Source organism: Hyperolius riggenbachi, chromosome 12 (assembly GCF_040937935.1).
Source record: "Hyperolius riggenbachi isolate aHypRig1 chromosome 12, aHypRig1.pri, whole genome shotgun sequence".
Lineage (NCBI taxonomy): Eukaryota > Metazoa > Chordata > Amphibia > Anura > Hyperoliidae > Hyperolius > Hyperolius riggenbachi.
Genome location: NC_090657.1, coordinates 162,296,600 through 162,311,198, shown reverse-complemented (window position 1 = coordinate 162,311,198; position 14,599 = coordinate 162,296,600). Strand labels below are relative to the sequence as shown.

General features: G+C 40.6%; 1 protein-coding gene across 1 annotated transcript in view; it reads right to left on the bottom strand.

Annotated features, from left to right (window-relative positions):
• LOC137542247 (small ribosomal subunit protein eS21) overlaps positions 1-14,599 on the bottom strand; it is a 191,178-nt gene that overhangs the window by 37,627 nt on the left and 138,952 nt on the right. The gene's annotated exons all lie outside the window — the stretch shown is intronic.

Here is a 14,599-nt window from a genome sequence, read left to right as displayed (position 1 = left end):
GAATTTCAATAGATTTCAAACTGAAATCTATTGGAATTCTATCCTGCTAAAAAATGTTCTAAAAACGCATCAGATAGATCATCAGATGCATTTCTTATCTATCTGCTGCCAATCTGACGAGTGTATGGGCACCTTAACTTAGTTGGAGAGCTTAATGGCTTGTTTGCATAGAGATAACAACTGGAGTTTCTCAACTCTTTCTGTACTGGAAACAATCACACTGATGTATCTTATCTTAATGTTTTATTTCTTAGCTGTGCTACACATACAAATCATAATATCATCATTTTTTTTTTCGCTTCAGTGTCTCTTTAAGCCCAGAACACACTTTCAATTGTTTGTGGCCAATCACTGACAATTTTTAAAACTTCCATGTAGTATGAGAGCTTACTTACACAATCTGCTCATAGTATTTAATATCTGTTGACCCTCATACTACATGGAGGTGGTCAAATTGGTCAGTGATTTGCCAATCACCATTGAAAGTGTGTACAAGGCTTTACCTCCAAGATGCAGCTCTTCTAGGCTCCAGCCCATACGACCAGGACTGTGGAGTTGGAACAAATATCATCCAACTCCTTAAGCCTAGTACACACTAGCAATTTTGATGGATCAATCATTGGTCAATTTTACCACCTCCATGTAGTATGAGGGCCAAACAGATTTTCATTTCTATGCAGATTATATAGGGAAATGGTCATACTACATGGAGGTGGTAAAATTGACCAATGATTGATCCATCAAAATTGCTAGTGTGTACTAGGCATTAGTTTTTGAAACCACTAGCTCAAGGTACTCAAACATTGCTGACTTCTCAGCACTGCATACGACATGCACTATCTTCTTCACCTAACCTTCAGCTTTCACTGGCATCTGCAATTCCTGGCAGGGTCACACACATACCCGCAATGTATGCTGCGAGATCAAAGTACTGTACAGACCTGTTCTCACATCAACTAACTAAATTTCATGGCATGCATTGCAGCACACGGATGATTTCGCTAGGATTTACAAATGCCAGCAGAAGCTGATGGTCGTGCAAAGAAGATGGTGGAAGTCATACAGGCCATGGACCAGCACTCCATAGGTAAGTAATGATGCCACCCAATGGCACGCACCATTATGGAGCTCAGGTACGTGGCGGTACATTTGGAGGAAAAAAAAAAAAAAGTCCAGTGTTCAGTTTGATTTAAAGTGAACCTGAAGTGGGAAAAATGCCCCATGTAGTACTTACCTTGAAAGGTCAAAGCCTTTGGATACTAGAGAGGCTTTTTCCCCCCCATCCTTCCCAGCAGACCCCTGAAATTTTGATTGCCGTCTTAATTGCCACTGTGCAAGGGTGCATTAGTGCAGTGTTCCCCAACCCTGTCCTCAAGGCCCACCAACCGTGCATGTTTTGTGGAAATCCAGTTAGTTAGTCAGCTCTGCTGACACTAATTACCGTATATACTCGCAAGCAAGCCGAATTTTTCACCCTCCAAAAGTGGCCCAAAAGTTGGGGGGTCGGCTTGATTGCGAGTCATGGGTAGGTGGGTGGGTAGGTGCTGCCCCTCCCCGATCCCCCCGCGGCCGCCGCTACTATTACCTTAGGCGGCGCCGCTTCCTCTATCCCCGTCCTGCTCCGATAACTAACTAATTCACAGCAGCGCGCCAATTGATTTAAATACATTTTATAGACACCATGCGTTATGCATGGTGTCAGCGTTATGCTACAGTGCATAAAAACATCCAAGATGTGAACGAGCCCTAACTACTCAGCTGTCATGATTTACCACAGCCGATTCACCAGCAGCGTGCACAGTCGATTGACACAGTACCGTTGAAATCCGGCGGTGTAAATACGATGCCGCTTCTGAGATAAGTGGCCACAACTGCGGCATAGGATTTACTTATCTCTAGGCAATTGAGCAGTATCTTTTGCATTTTCAGCTTGCCTGTCATGTGCGTCCTGTGCGGTGCATGTCCAGATTTTGCCGCAAAATTAATAAATCTCTATGCGTCTGCATTTGCATTTTTGCTCTCGCTTGTATTGTTGACTTTGATATCAGCATGCAGCACTCACTTTCAAGAAGAAAAAAAACGAATGCGGGCATTGCTGTGGTAACTGGCGGCGTAATTCTGACGTTAGGACTGGTGAATTTGCGCACAGGAAAATTATCAGCCTTTCATATATCACACCCTTAATCTCAAATTCACTGCGATAAGCTTATTTTAACCATTTATGCCACGCGGACGTGAGTTTCACATCCCCAGCGGCAGCTGCTACAGCCGCAGGGACGCGCTAGTCATGTCCCTGCAGTTTGGGGGGGTGTGCACACAATCGTGCAGGCAGATGCTCACGTTCGCGATGATGCCGGCAACAGGGGCGATTGGCTGAAAGGGACAAACGTCCCCTGTGCCAATCCGTACATGTCCCCCGAGAATAAACACTGTTTTTGTTCAAATACAGTGTTTATTCTTAAATAGAGCCGCCGCGCTTCCTTCTGCCGACGATTTCCGCCACGCTTCCTCCTGCCGACGATTTCTGCCGCTTTCCGCCACCCGATCGATAGACTAATGAATAGGAACAAAGTTCCCATTCATTAATCTCCCCACCGGACACCCGTGATGCAGGCTTTAATTGAAGCCTGCATCACTTCCCTAGTAACAATGTAGCAACAAATTGTTTCCTATGTAGCGTACTTGTACGCTACATACGATTTTGGTCAGCGGGGACATCTTATGGCCAAATAGTAAAATGACATCTACTGACTTTAGGGAACAAAAACAAAATAAAAGGCCATATTATTATACAATTATGGGCTAAAAATTAGCGATGGATGCAAAACTGAAAAAATGTACCTTTATTTCCAAATAAAATATTGTCATCATACATTATACTAGGGATATAATTTTATGGTTCCATTAACCAGGACAAATGGGCAAATAAAATAGCTGGATTTTAATTACGGTAGCATGTGGTATTTTAAAACTATAATGGCCGAAACCTGAGAAATAATGATTTTTTCCATTTTTTTTCCTAATTATTTCAGTTAAAATGCATTTAGAATAAAATAATTCTTAGCATAATGTTCCACCTAAAGAAAGCTTAATTGGTGGTGGAAAAAACAAGGTATAGATCACTTCTTTGTGATAAGTAGTGATAAAGTTATTGGGGAATGAAAGGGAGGAGCGCTGAAATGGGAAAATTCCTCTCGGCCATAAGGTGAAAAATACCCGCGGGCTGAAAAGGTTAAAAAAAAGTGGGCGGAGCCAGCAACAGCCAAAGGGAAAAAAATGACTTTCTGCTAAAATCAGTCAGAAAGTATTGTGACATAAAAACTGGGGCAGGCTTTACTGCTTTGTCTCCACCTAGGGGGTTGGAGTCTACAACCCCGGCCCAGCCATGGAATTTAGCCCACGTCCCCCATGGTTCGGTGGGCTGGACTGATCCAGGAATCGAACTCACAACCTTCCACTTGGTAGACACAGTACAGTAACCCTTCGCCAACACACCTGCCCAATGAAAATAGATGCAAATAATACTTTTAACATGGAAACTCTATTCTTCCTACAGTTTTAAGAGTTTTAGGAGTACATGTGTGAAATTTTGCACACTTCTTCGGCCCATAGCCGTGTAGGTTGCTTGTGCTCTGTTAAGCTATTTTACCCTCGGTACCCCTGGGGCGGCCCCCCGAAAACCCCATTTTTTCCCATAGACTTTCATTGGAAAATGTTAAACTTTCACTAATCAGACAGATCTGAAGGTAAACTCACCAAACTTGGGTCACTTAGTCATGGGGTTGAAATAAAATTTCTTTCACATTTTGGGGACTGCAAAAGTGGGCGGAGCCACAAACAACCAATCGCATTTTCCCTATTGACTTCAATGGGAAAATTGTAAAAGCTGTCATTCTAACAGTTTTAAAGCCAGAGTCCCTAAACTTGGCACCGTGGGTCACTGGGTTTCTATGGTTAAAATTTTGGAAAAGTGGGCGGAGCCTACAACAGCCAATCACATTTCAGCTGTTTGTTTTATATGGGAAAATTTAAATTGCAGCTTGGGTTGTGGCTTGGGTTCAAATTTTAAAAGTGGGCAGAGCCACAAGCTGCCAATTGAATTTCAGTGATTTATTTACATGGGAACATTTAAAATGCTGCTATTCTCATATTATTGATGTCAAGGACCCCAAAGTTTACAAATGTTCTCACTGGGTGTTTGCACTTTAAGGTTAGAAAAAGTGGGCGGAGCCACCGACAACCAATCAGATTTCACCCATTGATTTTCAATGGAGAAATTAAAACGTCTGCCATTTTGACACTTTGAATGCCAGGATTCCCAAACCTTAAAGTGTTGGCCACTGAGTGACTGTGGTTCACAGTTAAGGGAAAAAAGGGGTGGGGCAATAACAGCCAATCAGATTTCAGCTATTGACCTTAATGAAAAAAAGATTAACTACTGCTATTATTGCAGTTTAAATGCCAGGCATCCCAAACTTAGCACAATTACTCACTGGGTGACTGCAGTCAAAATTTAGCAAAAGTGGGTGGAGCCACAAACAGCCAATCAGAGTTTACCTATTGACATCAATGTAAAATGTTCAAACATTGCCATTCTCACAGTTTTAAAGCCAGAGGCCCCAAACTTGGCACAGACCATGACTGGGGGACTGGGGTTAAAATTCAGAAAACTGGGCGGAGCTTACAACAGCCAATCAAATGTTACCTATTGCAATTCAATGGTAATATATACATTTCTGCTTTTTCACGGTCATGCTTTGGAATATGGCAGAAAATCTACCCAAAAAATGATTCAGTAACTCCTTCTAAATAAAACAATATCAGATAAGTGCGGCTAAATTGTTTCTGTAGTAAAAAGCAGTGTCCAAAGAAAGTTGTCAATAATTGAGCTTTCACAGAGCATAAATCACATGCTTGTATTTTCCAGTGTAGGTTGCTTACAATGAAGTCTCAGGTAAAGAGATTGTCAAATTCCCACCAAAAATGACTTCACTTAGTAAACTACACCCCCTGAGGTACCCTTGGATGGATGCATTGATACTTTGGGCTGCAGAGATTATTGGTGAAATTTGATGGAATGTATAACAACAAAATGAAAAATGCATTTCTTTTATTCAGATATGTCAGCTGTTCTGCTTTTGTCGCAGATATGTTTTGGAGTATTGTAGTAATTCACCCCAAAAATAATGCAGTAACTCCTCCTGAACAAACTGATATAAGATATATGTGGCTACATTTTTTCTGTAGTAAAAACCAGTGTCCAGAGAAAGTTGTCAATAATTAAGCTTTCACAGAGCATAATTCACATGCTTGTATTTTCCAGCATAGGCCACTTACAATGAAGTCTGAGGTAAGGAGATTGTCAAATTCCCACCATAAATGGCTTCATTTAGTAAACTACACCACCTGAGGTATCCTACGTTGGGTGTGTTGATAATTTTGGCTGCAGAGATTATTGGTGAAATTTTATGGAATGTAAAACAAGAAAATGTAAAATTCATTTCTTTTATTCATATATGTTAGTTGTTCTGCTTTTTCACAGATATGCTTTGCAGTATTGTAGTAATTCACCCCAAAAATGATTCAGTAACTCCTTCTGAATAAAACGATATAAGATATATGTGGCTAAATTGTATCTGTAGTAAAAACCAGTGTCCAGAGAAAGTTGTCAATATACATACATTACATAAACTAACTGTATAAGGATACAGCCCCTGTATACATTAACATTACACAGCATATATACATATATATATATATATATATATATATATATATATATATATGCGTGTGTGTATGTATAATATATATATATATGTATATATATATCTGACTTCACCTACATACTAGGGGTGGATGGAAAGGGATCAGAGGAGTTGGGAGGTGAAATGATGTGAATAAATGTGTTTTTACACTGTAACGCTGTCTGTGAGACACAGACACACAGCAGCTACAGCTCTCTCTATCCAGAGATCACTGCAGCTGGTGGAGAAAGCTGGAGAGAATGCAACTTTGTTGCTTTCTATCTAGTGATCACAGTGATTGGCTCACAGCGATCACATGGTAGGGAGCCAATAAAACTGGCTCCTTACCAAATTATTAATGCCTCATTCACATCAGGTGCGTTTGGGATCGCACATGAATGGGCTTTAATAACGCAAGCGTGTTTCAGCACATTTTTGCACATTTGTGTATGCATTTCTATGTGTTTTTTCCCCTGAATAATGGGAGGGCTGGGCAGGATTTCTATATGTGTACAAAACTACAATTACTAATACAATTATGCATAAAAAAATACACATTACCTTGCGTTTATGTGCACTTCTGCGTGCTTTTGTGTGATAAAAAGAAAACGGGCATTGACTTTCATTACATCCGTTGCTAATTAGCAACACTCAAAAATGCTGACAACCCTAAGTGTCAGCATCGCTCTTTATTGCAGTGCAATGACCTGCATGGGGTCAATTGATTTAAATACATTTTATAGACACCATGCGTTATGCATGGTGTCAGCGTTATGCTACAGTGCATAAAAACATCCAAGATGTGAACGAGCCCTAACTACTCAGCTGTCATGATTTACCACAGCCGATTCACCAGCAGCGTGCACAGTCGATTGACACAGTACCGTTGAAATCCGGCGGTGTAAATACGATGCCGCTTCTGAGATAAGTGGCCACAACTGCGGCATAGGATTTACTTATCTCTAGGCAATTGAGCAGTACCTTTTGCATTTTCAGCTTGCCTGTCATGTGCGTCCTGTGCGGTGCATGTCCAGATTTTGCCGCAAAATTAATAAATCTCTATGCGTCTGCATTTGCATTTTTGCTCTCGCTTGTATTGTTGACTTTGATATCAGCATGAAGCACTCACTTTCAAGAAAAAAAAACGAATTCGGGCATTGCTGTGGTAACTGGCGACGTAATTCTGACGTTAGGACTGGTGAATTTGCGCACAGGAAAATGATCAGCCTTTCATATATCACACCCTTAATCTCAAATTCACTGCGATAAGCTTATTTTAACCATTTATGCCACGCGGACGTGAGTTTCACATCCCCAGCGGCAGCTGCTACAGCCGCAGGGACGCGCTAGTCATGTCCCTGCAGTTTGGGGGGGGTGTGCACACAATCGTGCAGGCAGATGCTCACGTTCGCGATGATGCCGGCAACAGGGGCGATTGGCTGAAAGGGACAAAAGTCCCCTGTGCCAATCCGTACATGTCCCCCGAGAATAAACACTGTTTTTGTTCAAATACAGTGTTTATTCTTAAATAGAGCCGCCGCGCTTCCTTCTGCCGACGATTTCCGCCACGCTTCCTCCTGCCGACGATTTCTGCCGCTTTCCGCCACTCAATCGATAGACTAATGAATGGGAACAAAGTTCCCATTCATTAATCTCCCCACCGGACACCCGTGATGCAGGCTTTAATTGAAGCCTGCATCACTTCCCTAGTAACAATGTAGCAACAAATTGTTTCCTATGTAGCGTACTTGTACGCTCCATAGGATTTTGCTCAGCGGGGACATCTTGTGGCCAAATAGTAAAATGACATCTACTGACTTTAGGGAACAAAAATAAAATAAAAGGCCATATTATTATACATTTATGGGCTAAAAATTAGCGATGGATGCAAAAACTGAAAAAATGTACCTTTATTTCCAAATAAAATATTGTCACCATACATTATACTAGGGATATAATTTTATGGTTCCATTAACCAGGACAAATGGGCAAATAAAATAGGTGGATTTTAATTACGCTAGCATGTGGTATTTTAAAACTATAATGGCCGAAACCTGAGAAATAATGATTTTTTCCATTTTTTTCCTAATTATTTCAGTTAAAATGCATTTAGAATAAAATAATTCTTAGCATAATGTTCCACCTAAAGAAAGCTTAATTGGTGGTGGAAAAAACAAGGTATAGATCACTTCTTTGTGATAAGTAGTGATAAAGTTATTGGGGAATGAAAGGGAGGAGCGCTGAAATGGGAAAATTCCTCTCGGCCATAAGGTGAAAAATACCCGTGGGCTGAAAAGGTTAAAAAAAAAGTGGGCGGAGCCAGCAACAGCCAAAGGGAAAAAAATGACTTGCTGCTAAAATCAGTCAGAAAGTATTGTGACATAAAAACTGGGGCAGGCTTTACTGTTTTGTCTCCACCTAGGGGGTTGGAGTCTACAACCCCGGCCCAGCCATGGAATTTAGCCCACGTCCCCCATGGTTCGGTGGGCTGGATTGATCCAGGAATCGAACTCACAACCTTCCACTTGGTAGACACAGTACAGTAACCCTTCGCCAACACACCTGCCCAATGAAAATAGATGCAAATAATACTTTTAACATGGAAACTCTATTCTTCCTACAGTTTTAAGAGTTTTAGGAGTACATGTGTGAAATTTTGCACACTTCTTCGGCCCATAGCCGTGTAGGTTGCTTGTGCTCTGTTAAGCTATTTTACCCTCGGTACCCCTGGGGCGGCCCCCCGAAAACCCCATTTTTTCCCATAGACTTTTATTGGAAAATGTTAAACTTTCACCAATCAGACAGATCTGAAGATAAACTCACCAAACTTGGGTCACTTAGTCATGGGGTTGAAATAAAATTTCTTTCACATTTTGGGGACTGCAAAAGTGGGCGGAGCCACAAGCAACCAATCGCATTTTCCCTATTGACTTCAATGGGAAAATTGTAAAAGCTGTCATTCTAACAGTTTTAAAGGCAGAGTCCCTAAACTTGGCACCGTGGGTCACTGGGTTTCTATGGTTAAAATTTTGGAAAAATGGGCGGTGCCTACAACAGCCAATCACATTTCAGCTGTTTGTTATATATGGGAAAATTTAAATTGCAGCTTGGGTTGTGGCTTGGGTTCAAATTTTAAAAGTGGGCGGAGCCACAAGCTGCCAATTGAATTTCCGTGATTTATATACATGGGAACATTCAAAATGCTGCTATTCTCATATTATTGATGTCAAGGACCCCAAAGTTTACAAATGTTCTCACTGGGTGTTTGCACTTTAAGGTTAGAAAAAGTGGGCGGAGCCACCGACAACCAATCAGATTTCACCCATTGATTTTCAATGGAGAAATTAAAACGTCTGCCATTTCGACACTTTGAATGCCAGGATTCCCAAACCTTAAAGTGTTGGCCACTGAGTGACTGTGGTTCACAGTTAAGGGAAAAAAGGGGTGGGGCAATAACAGCCAATCAGATTTCAGCTATTGACCTTAATGAAAAAAAGATTAACTACTGCTATTATTGCAGTTTAAATGCCAGGCATCCCAAACTTAGCACAATTACTCACTGGGTGACTGCAGTCAAAATTTAGCAAAAGTGGGTGGAGCCACAAACAGCCAATCAGATTTCACCTATTGACATCAATGTAAAATTTTCAAACATTGCTATTCTCACAGTTTTAAAGCCAGAGGCCCCAAACTTGGCACAGACCATGACTGGGGGACTGGGGTTAAAATTCAGAAAACTGGGCGGAGCTTACAACAGCCAATCAAATGTTACCTATTGCAATTCAATGGTAATATATACATTTCTGCTTTTTCACAGTCATGCTTTGGAATATGGCAGAAAATCTACCCAAAAAATGATTCAGTAACTCCTTCTAAATAAAACAATATCAGATATGTGCGGCTAAATTGTTTCTGTAGTAAAAAGCAGTGTCCAAAGAAAGTTGTCAATAATTGAGCTTTCACAGAGCATAAATCACATGCTTGTATTTTCCAGTGTAGGTTGCTTACAATGAAGTCTCAGGTAAAGAGATTGTCAAATTCCCACCAAAAATGACTTCACTTAGTAAACTACACCCCCTGAGGTACCCTTGGATGGATGCATTGATACTTTGGGCTGCAGAGATTATTGGTGAAATTTGATGGAATGTATAACAACAAAATGAAAAATGCATTTCTTTTATTCAGATATGTCAGCTGTTCTGCTTTTGTCGCAGATATGTTTTGGAGTATTGTAGTAATTCACCCCAAAAATAATGCAGTAACTCCTCCTGAACAAACTGATATAAGTGGCTACATTTTTTCTGTAGTAAAAACCAGTGTCCAGAGAAAGTTGTCAATAATTAAGCTTTCACAAAGCATAATTCACATGCTTGTATTTTCCAGCATAGGCCACTTACAATGAAGTCTGAGGTAAGGAGATTTTCAAATTCCCACCATAAATGGCTTCATTTAGTAAACTACACCACCTGAGGTATCCTACGTTGGGTGTGTTGATAATTTTGGCTGCAGAGATTATTGGTGAAATTTGATGGAATGTATAACAAGAAAATGTAAAATTCATTTCCTTTATTCATATATGTTAGCTGTTCTGCTTTTTCACAGATATGCTTTGCAGTATTGTAGTAATTCACCCCAAAAATGATTCAGTAACTCCTTCTGAATAAAACGATATAAGATATATGTGGCTACATTGTGTCTGTAGTAAAAACCAGTGTCCAGAGAAAGTTGTCAATATACATACATTACATAAACTAACTGTATAAGGATACAGCCCCTGTATACAGTAACATTACACAGCATATATACATATATATATATATATATATATATATATATATATATATATATATATATGTGCGTGTGTGTGTATGTATAATATATATATATATATATCTGACTTCACCTACATACTAGGGGTGGATGGAAAGGGATCAGAGGAGTTGGGAGGTGAAATTATGTGAATAAATGTGTTTTTACACTGTAACGCTGTCTATGAGACACAGACACACAGCAGCTACAGCTCTCTCTATCCAGAGATCACTGCAGCTGGTGGAGAAAGCTGGAGAGAATGCAACTTTGTTGCTTTCTATCTAGTGATCACAGTGATTGGCTCACAGCGATCACATGGTAGGGAGCCAATAAAACTGGCTCCTTACCGAATCATTAATGCCTCATTCACATCAGGTGCGTTTGGGATCGCACATGAATGGGCTTTAATAACGCAAGCGTGTTTCAGCACATTTTTGCACATTTGTGTATGCATTTCTATGTGTTTTTTTCCCCTGAATAATGGGAGGGCTGGGCAGGATTTCTATATGTGTACAAAACTACAATTACTAATACAATTATGCATAAAAAAATACACATTACCTTGCGTTTATGTGCACTTCTGCGTACTTTTGTGTGATAAAAAGAAAACGGGCATTGACTTTCATTACATCCGTTGCTAATTAGCAACACTCAAAAATGCTGACAACCCTAAGTGTCAGCATCGCTCTTTATTGCAGTGCAATGACCTGCATGGGGTCAATTGATTTAAATACATTTTATAGACACCATGCGTTATGCATGGTGTCAGCGTTATGCTACAGTGCATAAAAACATCCAAGATGTGAACGAGCCCTAACTACTCAGCTGTCATGATTTACCACAGCCGATTCACAAGCAGCGTGCACAGTCGATTGACACAGTACCGTTGAAATCCGGCGGTGTAAATACGATGCCGCTTCTGAGATAAGTGGCCACAACTGCGGCATAGGATTTACTTATCTCTAGGCAATTGAGCAGTATCTTTTGCATTCTCAGCTTGCCTGTCATGTGCGTCCTGTGCGGTGCATGTCCAGATTTTGCCGCAAAATTAATAAATCTCTATGCGTCTGCATTTGCATTTTTGCTCTCGCTTGTATTGTTGACTTTGATATCAGCATGAAGCACTCACTTTCAAGAAAAAAAAACGAATTCGGGCATTGCTGTGGTAACTGGCGACGTAATTCTGACGTTAGGACTGGTGAATTTGCGCACAGGAAAATGATCAGCCTTTCATATATCACACCCTTAATCTCAAATTCACTGCGATAAGCTTATTTTAACCATTTATGCCACGCGGACGTGAGTTTCACATCCCCAGCGGCAGCTGCTACAGCCGCAGGGACGCGCTAGTCACGTCCCTGCAGTTTGGGGGGGTGTGCACACAATCGTGCAGGCAGATGCTCACGTTCGCGATGATGCCGGCAACAGGGGCGATTGGCTGAAAGGGACAAAAGTCCCCTGTGCCAATCCGTACATGTCCCCCGAGAATAAACACTGTTTTTGTTCAAATACAGTGTTTATTCTTAAATAGAGCCGCCGCGCTTCCTTCTGCCGACGATTTCCGCCACGCTTCCTCCTGCCGACGATTTCTGCCGCTTTCCGCCACTCAATCGATAGACTAATGAATGGGAACAAAGTTCCCATTCATTAATCTCCCCACCGGACACCCGTGATGCAGGCTTTAATTGAAGCCTGCATCACTTCCCTAGTAACAATGTAGCAACAAATTGTTTCCTATGTAGCTACATAGGATTTTGGTCAGCGGGGACATCTTATGGCCAAATAGTAAAATGACATCTACTGACTTTAGGGAACAAAAACAAAATAAAAGGCCAAATTATTATACATTTATGGGCTAAAAATTAGCGATGGATGCAAAACTGAAAAAATTTACCTTTATTTCCAAATAAAATATTGTCACCATACATTATACTAGGGATATAATTTTATGGTTCCATTAACCAGGACAAATGGGCAAATAAAATAGGTGGATTTTAATTACGCTAGCATGTGGTATTTTAAAACTATAATGGCCGAAACCTGAGAAATAATGATTTTTTCCATTTTTTTCCTAATTATTTCAGTTAAAATGCATTTAGAATAAAATAATTCTTAGCATAATGTTCCACCTAAAGAAAGCTTAATTGGTGGTGGAAAAAACAAGGTATAGATCACTTCTTTGTGATAAGTAGTGATAAAGTTATTGGGGAATGAAAGGGAGGAGCGCTGAAATGGGAAAATTCCTCTCGGCCATAAGGTGAAAAATACCCGCGGGCTGAAAAGGGTAAAAAAAAAGTGGGCGGAGCCAGCAACAGCCAAAGGGAAAAAAATGACTTGCTGCTAAAATCAGTCAGAAAGTATTGTGACATAAAAACTGGGGCAGGCTTTACTGCTTTGTCTCCACCTAGGGGGTTGGAGTCTACAACCCCGGCCCAGCCATGGAATTTAGCCCACGTCCCCCATGGTTCGGTGGGCTGGACTGATCCAGGAATCGAACTCACAACCTTCCACTTAGTAGACACAGTACAGTAACCCTTCGCCAACACACCTGCCCAATGTAAATAGATGCAAATAATACTTTTAACATGGAAACTCTATTCTTCCTACAGTTTTAAGTGTTTTAGGAGTACATGTGTGAAATTTTGCACACTTCTTTGGCCCATAGCCGTGTAGGTTGCTTGTGCTCTGTTAAGCTATTTTACCCTCGGTACCCCTGGGGCGGCCCCCCGAAAACCCCATTTTTTCCCATAGACTTTCATTGGAAAATGTTAAACTTTCACCAATCAGACAGATCTGAAGATAAACTCACCAAACTTGGGTCACTTAGTCATGGGGTTGAAATAAAATTTCTTTCACATTTTGGGGACTGCAAAAGTGGGCGGAGCCACAAGCAACCAATCGCATTTTCCCTATTGACTTCAATGGGAAAATTGTAAAAGCTGTCATTCTAACAGTTTTAAAGGCAGAGTCCCTAAACTTGGCACCGTGGGTCACTGGGTTTCTATGGTTAAAATTTTGGAAAAATGGGCGGTGCCTACAACAGCCAATCACATTTCAGCTGTTTGTTATATATGGGAAAATTTAAATTGCAGCTTGGGTTGTGGCTTGGGTTCAAATTTTAAAAGTGGGCGGAGCCACAAGCTGCCAATTGAATTTCCGTGATTTATATACATGGGAACATTTAAAATGCTGCTATTCTCATATTATTGATGTCAAGGACCCCAAAGTTTACAAATGTTCTCACTGGGTGTTTGCGCTTTAAGGTTAGAAAAAGTGGGCGGAGCCACCGACAACCAATCAGATTTCACCCATTGATTTTCAATGGAGAAATTAAAACGTCTGCCATTTCGACACTTTGAATGCCAGGATTCCCAAACCTTAAAGTGTTGGCCACTGAGTGACTGTGGTTCACAGTTAAGGGAAAAAAGGGGTGGGGCAATAACAGCCAATCAGATTTCAGCTATTGACCTTAATGAAAAAAAGATTAACTACTGCTATTATTGCAGTTTAAATGCCAGGCATCCCAAACTTAGCACAATTACTCACTGGGTGACTGCAGTCAAAATTTAGCAAAAGTGGGTGGAGCCACAAACAGCCAATCAGATTTCACCTATTGACATCAATGTAAAATTTTCAAACATTGCTATTCTCACAGTTTTAAAGCCAGAGGCCCCAAACTTGGCACTGACCATGACTGGGGGACTGGGGTTAAAATTCAGAAAACTGGGCGGAGCTTACAACAGCCAATCAAATGTGACCTATTGCAATTCAATGGTAATATATACATTTCTGCTTTTTCACAGTCATGCTTTGGAATATGGCAGAAAATCTACCCAAAAAATGATTCAGTAACTCCTTCTAAATAAAACAATATCAGATATGTGCGGCTAAATTGTTTCTGTAGTAAAAAGCAGTGTCCAAAGAAAGTTGTCAATAATTGAGCTTTCACAGAGCATAAATCACATGCTTGTATTTTCCAGTGTAGGTTGCTTACAATGAAGTCTCAGGTAAAGAGATTGTCAAATTCCCACCAAAAATGACTTCAC